Source organism: Fukomys damarensis, unplaced genomic scaffold (assembly GCF_012274545.1).
Source record: "Fukomys damarensis isolate Sample0158 unplaced genomic scaffold, DMR_v1.0_HiC HiC_scaffold_30, whole genome shotgun sequence".
In the NCBI taxonomy this organism is placed as follows: domain Eukaryota; kingdom Metazoa; phylum Chordata; class Mammalia; order Rodentia; family Bathyergidae; genus Fukomys; species Fukomys damarensis.
In genome coordinates, this window is record NW_022900942.1 from 20,999,985 (window position 1) to 21,011,567 (window position 11,583).

The following is an 11,583-nucleotide window of genomic DNA, read 5'->3' on the forward strand; positions in this document are numbered from 1 at the left end:
GTGGAGTTGGTGTATATACATAAAACATATAAATTTATTTTTTTCATCACTTATCCCTTGCTTCTCTTCCCGTGCTTATATTAATTCCCTCTCCATTTGAGAAAGATCTGTTTCCCTCCCTATTTCCTATTATCTTTTATTTTGCTCTTTTTTTCTCATATAAGAGAAAACACGAGCTATTTAAGCTTGTGTGTCTGATTTATTTCACTTAATGCTATAGTCTCCAATCCATTTTCCTATGAATGACTCTTTTATCTTTCATTATGGTAGAGTGGTACCCTATTGTGTGTAAGTTTCACATTTGCTTTTATTGAATCATCTATTGATGGACATATAGGCTGCTGCCAAGATTTAGCTTCTAGGAATTGTGTTTCTATAAATGGGTATGAATGTATCACAATGATGTGATGTCTTTACCTTTTGGGAAAGATATCTGGAAGGGAAATATCTGGGCCAAATGCAATTTCTAGCTTCAGTGCTTCAAAGATTCTCCGTACTGATTTCCGTGGTGGTTGTACTGCTTCCCATTCCCAGCAGAGAGAAGTGTAAATGGGTCCTCCATACACACTGCAGTATTCGTTATTAGTTGATTTCTTGATGATAGCTATTCTACTGAGGGTAACGTGGAATATTAATGTTATTTTAATTTGCAGTTTTGTAATTTTAAATATTCGTTTTATGCCTATTTAGAAATATCAATGGGTATACAGTTCCCTAGGCTTTCTTGGAGGGAGTCTTAATTTTACAAGTACCAGTGTGATACACATTAAATGTAAAAAAAAAGGAGATGGTTATAATCAACCATGAGAATATAAATGTAGAATATATGTAATCCTTAGGCTGGGTATTTGAGGATTTTTCTATTTCTAGTATAGGCAGCAAAAAAATGGCCAGCCATGGAGATAGGAAAACACGTACTGGTGTGTTTTTCACTTTGAATGAAGCCAGGAAAATTTGTGCTTTTATTTATTTTGGGTTGAATTTAGGATTCAGTCCAAGGTCTTGTACATGCCAGGCAGGTAAACTACTACTGAGCTACATATATATCTCCAGCCCTGATGAGTCATGTTCTAAAAATAATTTTAAGTATACAAAATGTTTCTGAGAAGAACAAATATGGCAGCATAGAGATCATTAGTGATTTCCAAAAAATATAATAAAATATCTTCTTTTTTCTCTATTTTGATTTTTCAATCTTTTAATTATCCTGTTTCTTTGAATATCACAGTACACTGCTCCAATGATTAATATTATGAGCTCTGTAACAAGTTTACTAAGTTCATTTGGTATTGATATGATCATACTCTTGATATGATGTAATTGTACTATTGTCTCTAACTTGACTCTACATAATTTATTAAATACTGTATTATAAAGTCTATAGAATAGTATCAGACAGGTTACAAATGCTATATAATGTCTTCATATTACCAGTATTATCATCACTACTATTATTCTACTATATTTCTTCTTATTAATATGATGATTAACTCCCACGGCATTTTTTGCAAATAGTGCTATGAAATTCCTGTTTCTAATATTTGTCAAGATACTTTCCATATCTAAAATATCACGTTTCACTTCTTTGCTTGCATTTTCCCTACACACAGGAGCCAAAGAAACACTGAAAATATTAAAGAACGCTGTCTGATGGCATTTGTTCAACTTGCTTCACTAACTGATCAAAATGTCCAAATCTAGGACTGTAATTTCTCTCTAAATCTGCCTTTTCAAATTCCTGGCTATAATCCAGACTTTTTTCCTCTTTATCTATTTTACACTTTGAAAGAAAATCTGCACAACTACCCAGCATCTGATGACCAAGTCTGACCTGATAAGATGATTGAGTGACGAAGTCAAGTCTGACCTGCCATCATTTCTTCTAGCCTTTTGATCTGTTCTACCCACACCAACCCTTTCCTCCTCACTGGCTCTCAGTTACCTGCAGGTAGTAGCTCCATGCCTTTGTGTTTCCTTTCATCATGGACTCAGAGAGCTTACAATAACTGTCTACAATTATTTTGTAAGTTTCCTATTTCTCCTATTATTTCTCCTTCCCTGCACATCTATGAAATTATTGCCTCTTGTCATTTGAAATAGCAGATTTATAGACTTGTTGCTCCTCACTGTTTGATCACTGGCAATTTTTTTGCTAAGTATTTTGATTATAGAACCTCATCAAAGCTGCACATAAGTTGGGCTTAGCTAATATAATTCATCCCATTGCAAGACTTATTTAAAAAATTAAAACTTATTAGGGAACAGTTACACAGGCATGCCCTTGTTTCTCAATACATCTAAAACTACTATGCTGCCACGTCGGTGCACTGTTTTCTCTCTCTCATATTTCTCTTTTTCTAAACCACACAGATGAGACACAATTTGGCTTCCCTAATGTACAATACATATATATTTTTCTTATGTAAAAGTATGTTCTTTTTAAAATCCTGTGGTCAGATTTGGGAAATTCTCATATATTTTGTAATATAATATCAGCATAAAATACGCATTCAAATATCCCAAATTCTTCTGATAATGTTTGTGTGTTTATTGATTTCATCCATGGTCCAATCACAGCACAAATTTTCCTTAAATCATTTGTTAAATGTACACATTATTCATATTTTTATTGCTTATGACCAAAATGCTAGGACATTTTCCAGCAGTTTTCTACTTTATCATATTCCACTTGCATTTATAAAGCACTCAAAACTAATATTTGATTTTTTTTTTTTGGTTACAGGGACTCAAACTTGGGCCTTTGTACAGAACTGATATTTTTATGATGCTCTTAATTTAATTTTCATTTTTCTATACATAATCATGCTTTTTTTGTGCGTGATGAATGGTATAATTTTGATGTCATGCTTTTCTCAGAGGTGCAAAACAAAGCACAGGATATCCATTTCTTTTGAGAGTGACAATAATCTCTTGGTGAAATTAAAGTGATGGGCCAGATATGCTTTTGTAAATGCAACTTATTTTGATTATTATTGAGAAATAATGTTATCATATTCTTTATTTTGTTTACCCTTTATTGCTATAGCTTTAAAATATCACTTTTTAAATTTCCTAGTTAAAAATTAGAAAACACTGTAGAACAATAGGTTAATTTTATGAAAAGAATTATGATTTACACCTGTAATTTGTAACATTGTGCTTTTCAAAAAAAAATGTGCTCAGTGAAATTCACTTCAAATTGACTGCATCGTCATCCTAAAATTATATCAATGATTTCAAGCACTGGATTCCTAGCGCAAGAGGTTTTGAACTTACTTTGTATTTTCTTTGACCCAGAGCTATAATTATTCATGTGTTCAATAGATATCTCTTTAAGTGGGGAATAAATGAGATTTGAAAATATCTTTTAAAAATACAGATAGATATAGTATTAAATCAAGCAGTATGACTTCTGGCAACATATTCAATGTCAAAGCTCCAACAATACAGAAACGTGGAATGATATGTTTACCAGCATGTTTTATAATAAAAGAATCTATATACAGTAAGCCTCTGATTTAGGAACAAGTTCCATTATAGGAGAACATTTGTAAATCAGATTCATTTCTAAGTCTAACAAAGTGTGTCATGTACATCTTTTTCACAAATATACAATGAAAAGAATTAAAAATCCAAACACATACAAGAATACAGTAAGTCCTACTGTAATAGTAATGTACATTATCTCAGTGTACAGTAAACACACAGCAGAACTGTGACAATGTCTCACAAACACATGAAATACTTTCCTGATTTGTTTGCATCCATGTAATTCAAGGTCTGTTTTCATCTTTTAAAGTTTGCAATTAAAAGGTTTGTACGTTGGAGACTTATGATAATCATATATAGATATTTGGAAAAATTTTATATACCCATAGAGTGGATTATTTTTTTGCAAAAATTAACCCTTCTTTGGTTTTGGTATCAAGGTAATACTTCTTTGAATATTGATTTCCTTTCAATTTCATTAAAGGTTTGAAGAGTAGTGGGATTAGATCTTCTGTAAGGTTCTTGTAGAATTATCGTCAGGATTTAGGCTTCTGTTTGTAATTTTTATTTATTATTACTCTTACTTCTTCAACTTCATTGATGGATATTGGATTATTTAGAAATTTTATATCTTCTTGACACAGCTTTGGTAATTCATATGCATGTAGGAATTTATCCATTTCTTCTAAATTTTGTATCTTATTTGAGTTTAGGTTTTCAAAGTAGGTACTACTGATCTGGGGTTTCTTCAGAAGCTGTTGGGATTTCCCCGTATTCATTTCTAATTGCATGGATTTAGGTCTTTCTTGTTTTGATAACTTTAGGTAAAAGTGTCTCGATTTTATTTAACATTTCAAAGGACTGACTATTCAACTTATTAATTCTTTTTATTGTTCTTAATCACAAATGCACAATTTCCTTCCTCATGCAAACTTTGGGTGTAACTTCTTTTTTCTAGAAGTTTGAAGTTCAACATTAGGTTATTTATTTTTAGCTTGTTCCGTTTTTCTCATGTGGGATTCATCACTATAAACTTCCCTCAGAAATTTTTAATTGTATACTATACATTCTAGTTTGTCCTGCTGGGATCTGATAAAAGCCATCCAAGACAAAGCAATAGTCAACATCATAGTAAATAGTCAAAAAATGAAAACTTTAAGTGTAAAATCAGGAATAAGACAAGAAAGCCCACTATCACCTCTCTTACTAATATAGTTGTGGAAATATTAGCCAGAGCAATTATATATGAGAAAGAAAAAAAAGTAATACAGACAAGAAAGGAGAAGTTAAATTATCATATCTTAGAGATGACATGATACTCCACATAGAAGACCCCATAACTAGAACAAAAGACTCTTAAATTTAATAATCAGTTTCAGTAGTATAAGAGGATCCAACACTCAAAAATCAATAAAAATCCCTGCACACAAAAAACAAACTCACCGAGAGAGAAATTAGGGAAAAAAACACCTTTTATAGTACCTTCAATAAAAATGAAATATTTAGGAATCAATCTAATAAAAACATTTAAATACTTTTACCTTAAAAATTGCAGTATTCTGAAAAAGGAGATCAAAGAGAATATCAGAAAATGGAAAGATATCTGCCATTCTTGGATAGATAGAGCTAATAAAGTGAAAACATTCCATATTTCCAAAACTACTGTACAGATTTAATGCAACACCAATCAAAATACCAATAGCATAACTTACAGAACTAGAGGAAACAATACTCCAATTTCATATGGAACTAGAAGAGATCTAGAATATCAAAAGCAATTCTGGGCAACAAAGACAAGGTAAGGGGCATCACAAACCCATATTAAATTTACACAGCAAAGCTGTGATTAAAGCCAGCATTGTCTTACCAGAAAAACAGACCCACAGGTCAATGGAACAGAAGAGGAGATGCAGAAACAGCTCCAATCTCACTGAGCTACCTTATCTTTGACAATGGGGCCACATACTTTCACTAGAAGAAAGACAGCCTCTTTAATAAATAGTGCTGGGAAAACTAGATTTCCACATACCAAAGATTAAACCTAAACCCGTTTCTCTCATCCTGCACTAAATTAAAATCCAAATAGATAGAAGCCCAAATATTAAAACAGAAACACTTAATCTACTGGAAGATAAAATATGTAAAACTCCTAAAGACATAGCTGTAGGCAAATATTTTCTACACAAAACTCTTATGGTACAGTAAATATTAAAAAGAATCAATAACTAGGATCACATTATATTAAAAAGCTTTTGCAAAACAAAAAAAAACTACCAAGGGAGTGAAGAGACAATGCATAGAAAAATTTTTATCAGTTATTCTTTAGACAAAGGAATAAAATGTAGAATATATAAAAAACTTTTAAAAATCACCCCCTCCTTAAATTTAAAAATTCAATCCATGAATGGGTATCTTACACGAATAGGCACTTCAAAAATGAAGAAGTACAAATGCAAAATAAATATATGAAGAAATGTTCAACATCATTGGTTATTGAAGAAATGCAAACTAAAGCAACACTGAGATTCCATCTCACTCCAGAGAGAATGGCTATCATTAAGAAATTAACCAACAAAAAATGCTACTGAGGCTGTGGGGGAAGAGGAACTCTTCATTCTCTGGTGAGAGTGTAAATTGGTACAACCACTATGACAATCAGAATAGAGTTTCCTCAAAAAACTAAAATCCGTGGTTCCATTTGACCTAGCTATTCTTCTATTCTTTTAGATATCTATCTTTCCAAAACAGATAAATATCTCATACCACTAAAATGCATATATATATCTAGATATATATATATATCTAGATATATATAGATATATCTAGATATATATATTAGCACAATTTTTAACAGCTAAATCTTAGAAACAGCCCAAATGCCCATCAATAGATATGTAAAGAAAATGTGATTTTCATATACAATCGAATACTACTGTGCCACCAAAAGGATATACTTGAGTTATTTTAAGCAATTGAATACTCTGTGAGACCATAATTTTAAGTGAAATAAAGCAAACACACATGCTTAAATATCAGTTTGTTTAAAAAACTCAAAGGATTATTAAGGAGCAAAATTCAAGATAGATATTGGAGAGGAAGAAGAAAATGTTTAAAGGAGACGGGAATAAGGGTGAGGGCAAGGAACTAGGGAGTTAGCTCACTGGTGCCTCCCTACCTAGCAAGCATAAGGTCTTGAGTTTGATCCCTAGTACTGAAAAGAAGGAGGGACAGAGGAAGGGAAGGAAGGGAACAGATATATAAAAAAGAACGGAACAAAAACAATGGAAACATTGGCCACCTGCTCTGCAAGCACAAAGTCCTGAGTTTGATCCCTGGTACCAAAGAAACAAAAAACAAGAACAACAACAACAAAAAAAAACAAGGAAATCAAAGTTTTGCAAATGGGGAAGGGGAGAAGGTCTGAAGGGAAGGGGGGGAATGAGGAAAACATAATCAAAATATATTATATACAGATACAGATTTCCTATGATGAATGTGAGCAATATACATGGTAAACATGCACCGATAAAATTAATTAGAAAATATTTTAGTTAATTTTATGATTTTTTTCAAATTTTGTCAATTTATAAATATTTAGAGATCCGTTTTTAATGGATCATTAGTTTCTCCTAATTGTTTTCTTCATTATATTTTTAAATTTCTTATTCTTCTTGTAAGGCTGTGTATGAAGATTTAATTCATTTATTTTTATTGCTGTATATTTCCTTAGAGTCTGCTTAAATATAGTAACATTCATATGTGCAGTATTTTTCATCAGTGATTTGGAAATTTCTGTGTAAATTTGCCTTATTCCACCAGGTGTATTTATTGCTAATATTTAAAAAGTTCAAATATATAGAAGTTTTCAGGCCCTGGTATTTTTATTGGTGTCTAATTTCATTTCATCAGATCAGAGAGTAATATTTTATATTATTATACAACACATACAGCGGTACCTTAGTTCATGAACTTAATTCATTCCATAATTATTCAAAAGATGCCCATGGTAATGTTTGTCACCCAAAGTGGAATTCTCCAGTAGAAGCAAATCTTGCTGAACACTTCTGTTAACCAAATTATTCATGAATAGAAGTATTTGTGAACCAACTGAGGAACCACTGCATCTTATTCATGCTTTCCTTTTAATTTAAATTATGCTTAAATTATTTAGTTATGTTTGCTGAATTTTTGCAATATATTTTTCTGCCAATAGTGCTCATTAAATGAGAAAACTGGTTGCCTTATCTTTGCTTTATCCCAGAACTAGAGTCAAGGAAACCTTCAATAACCAACTTTGTTCACCACACTTTGGAAAAAGGGCCACTCCAGAGCAAAGACTCATTTTGATTATCTCATAATTAACCTCACGCATAGCATTTCTTCTGCACTCAGGATAAATGCTGCATAAGTGATTAAAAACAATTCCCCCATTCCATGTAGATTTGTTTAACTATACATTTTTTACTCTAAAACAATTGTATTCAGATCATAACAGCAGGCTGATATATTTCATATAGTTTCTGTCATCCTAAGGCATCTGCTGTCTTTTTTCAAATTAATATATCTCCATCATAGTTCACACTGGGAGCTCATGACATTAGAGGTTGTACAGGTAGATGCTGGTATTTCTTTCGTAAATTACTGAATTATTTTATGTCATAACTTCAAGTTTTAATAGTGATTTAATTATCTCTACCTTATCTCTACCTAGAGTTTAGACTGCATTTCTAAATCACGGGATTAATGATGTAAAGTAATTATGCTTAATATTCTTCCAAATATCCTAAAATTGTGCTGTATTATTAACCTTTATACTAATCCTGAAACCACCTATCAGAGTCTTCTTTCTCTATGTTGAATGGTTTTACTTTCACCAATCATCTTCAAAGTAAACATGCAAATGTGGTGTACGGGTTTTTGTATGTACCTGTGCATGCACACACCAATTACTTTAGTTTGCCTTTATTTCCCCACCCTTTTGCTAATTCCACAGATTCATATCTTCCACACCACATTGATTTACTTAGTTCCATGTACTAAAGTGAAAAGACATCACTACCACAAGTTAAGGATAAATTGACAATCATTCAGACCTCAAGAATTTAACAACACCTGGAAAAATCCATATTCTCAGGCACAAAGCTCCAGTGTATTTCCACTGAGTTCTGTGAGAAACAGTGTGCTACATATAAATGGAAAATGCATAGAATAAAAAGGTTTTTTTTCCACTTAAGATGATAATATAACTTTAAAATTTTTTTCCAGTTGATGCTTTAGCATAAATCCACACACTTTGTTGGTTCTGTCAATAGTAAAAAACAAAATCAAACAAACAAACAAAAATATCCTCTGGCCCTAGGTCTAATTGTACACTCCTGTACTCAGCATTTAGAGGCTAAAGTAGGAGGGTTACAACCTTACAATTGGCCTGGGCTAAAAAGCAAGTTGAGGGACGCTCTCTCAAAACAAATAAACAACAACATCAAAAAATCCTACTCCCTTAAATTCATGAGTTATGCAAGAATCTTACCTTTCCATCTCCATATTTCTGCTCTAATTTCCCAATCTTTTCCTTTTTCTCTGATTCTACCAATAAGGATATACTACTATAAACTCAGTATTCTTTTAGATAGTTGTGGGTTAATTAGAGAAGCACGTGATCTTCACATTCCAGTACCCAAAGAACACATTTTCCCTTGAAAAAGCATTTTAAACAAAAATTTTGTTCTACATGATCATACTATTATTGGTACCAAAAGATATCAGAGATAGTTCTTTTAGAAAGGAGGTCCTAGAGATCAATAGAGGGGGAAGGGGAGGGAGGAGGAGAAGTTAAAAGAAATAAATTTGTTATGTGCGTATTCCAATTTCCCACAATGAATGTAATCATTATGCATTGCTAGCGTGTACCAATAAAAATTTTAAAAACCCAAAAAACATTTATCAATGCCTGAGTTCATTTTTTAATCATAAGGATTTTAACAAATAGAATCTAAAATGTCTAGAAGATTTCAGGTCCTTTACAAAGAGGACAGGCTTACTCACTCAAGATAAAGCCAAAATAAACATCAGCTACCAAAATTCGAGGCAGAATCACCATTCTCTCCTTATGCAGTGGACATCACGTAGTGCTTTGGACTTAACAAGGAGAACACATCTCTGAGGATGCTGCTGATTTATTCAGAATCTCATAATAATTATGCTTCTCAGAGAACAAAATGTACTTCAGCATAGCATGACAGAAATCCACATTTAATTTATCTTAACTTACTACATTCCAGAGAACACCATTATAAGAAGATAAATCCAGGACCAACCTGTTAGGTATCTTGATTCTAGAAAAATAATGAAGACAACTGTTATATTTTTACCCAAAGCAATACTGTTGGTAATGGTAAACAGTAAAAATTTTAGTGGATAAACAGATTTAAAATGGAATACCTTGCAGCAGTTAAAATGGATTAATTGAGTTGTCTCATTGTTGATGGCTTTACAAAGCACAATTATGGGTAAATTTAAACAGGATGAATTTGTTGAAAATTATTTCAATGTAACTTTTTGAAGACAACTGAAACTTCTTCTATGTATTATTTATGGATGTAATACTGTCATAAAATTTATAAATACTCAAATTAGTTGTTCCCTCCCAGATACTAGATAGCAAAGTGTTTGCCTGGAGCAGTTACAGAATTTGTTTTCAAAAAGAAAAGCAAATGTGGAGGATCTTACACATGTCTTATCATTATGTTTGTACATAAGTTTATCTGATATTATACTTTACACTTCTTGTCAATATATAAAGATTTCAAACTGAAAACTAAAGGAAAACTGGTGAGTTTTACAGACAGAGTTGCATCCTGCTGAGATCACTAGTTAGACTCATCAGAACCTATATGACTGTTCTTGGAGATGTGAGCAGGGAGGGCGTAACTGAGGTAAAAATAGTCATGAAATGGGGCCTTACTTTAACAGGGATGTCATCTTATAGAAAGTGGAAGAGACCCAAGTAGCATATACGCATAATGAGAAGGACATGAGGACTCAGTGGGAAGATGGACACCTCAAGCTAAGGGAAAAGGACTCAGCCTACATTGTGATCTTGGATTTCCATTCTCTGGACTGAGGAAATAATTTCTACTGTTTTAGCCATCCAGTTTATAATATGTTGTTTAGGTATTCTGACAGACAGACATGATGGAGATAAACTGTACCTTCTTCATGTATCTCATTCCATTGTCTGAAGCAACATCTGACATTTTCTTGAACAACTGTCAAGCTTTTGCAAGTGTGATTGCCTCCTTTTTCTTTTAAAATTTCCTTCATCCATTTTTCATCGTATACCTTCTGCACCTGACTATTCAAAACTTCTTACATAGTCTTTCTTCCTACTAGGAGAGTTGCCCTTATGTATTTGGGCAGATATTTCCTTTATTTATTTTCCTTTGTGTGTGTGTTAAGGTACATCTTTTGGCAAATTACGCAGGTAAATTATTTCATATCATATGATTTAAATAAATCATATGTATATTTTCATGTAAAATTGTAAGCCATTTAACAAATAGCAAAGTAACTTTTTATACTACCAGCAATCCCTTCTCTCAGTTATAATATTTTCTTTGTATATTTATCTATATATGTATTTTCATGCATTTTCTTTGTATATTTATTTTCATTTACATACATAATATTTTATAATTATATCATACTTTTGTCTTAGAATTTAGTTTCCTGAGATAACTATATGTTGGGCTTTTTAATTAAGTTTATTGGAACATTTTAGGTATATAGTACAGTTACTTTCATCATTGGGATCTTGTATATTGGTTCTTATTTTCCCCATTCACTAGCCATCCCTTCACCCCCTCCACCCTTCCCTGTTTACAAAGACATTGTTTCCATGTTTTTCCTTTTCATTAGAATTTAGTTTCCTGAGATAACTATATGTTGGGCTTTTTAATTAAGTTTATTGGAACATTTTAGGTATATAGTACAGTTACTTTCATCATTGGGATCTTGTATATTGGTTCTTATTTTCCCCATTCACTAGCCATCCCTTCACCCCCTCCACCCTTCCCTGTTTACAAAGACATTGTT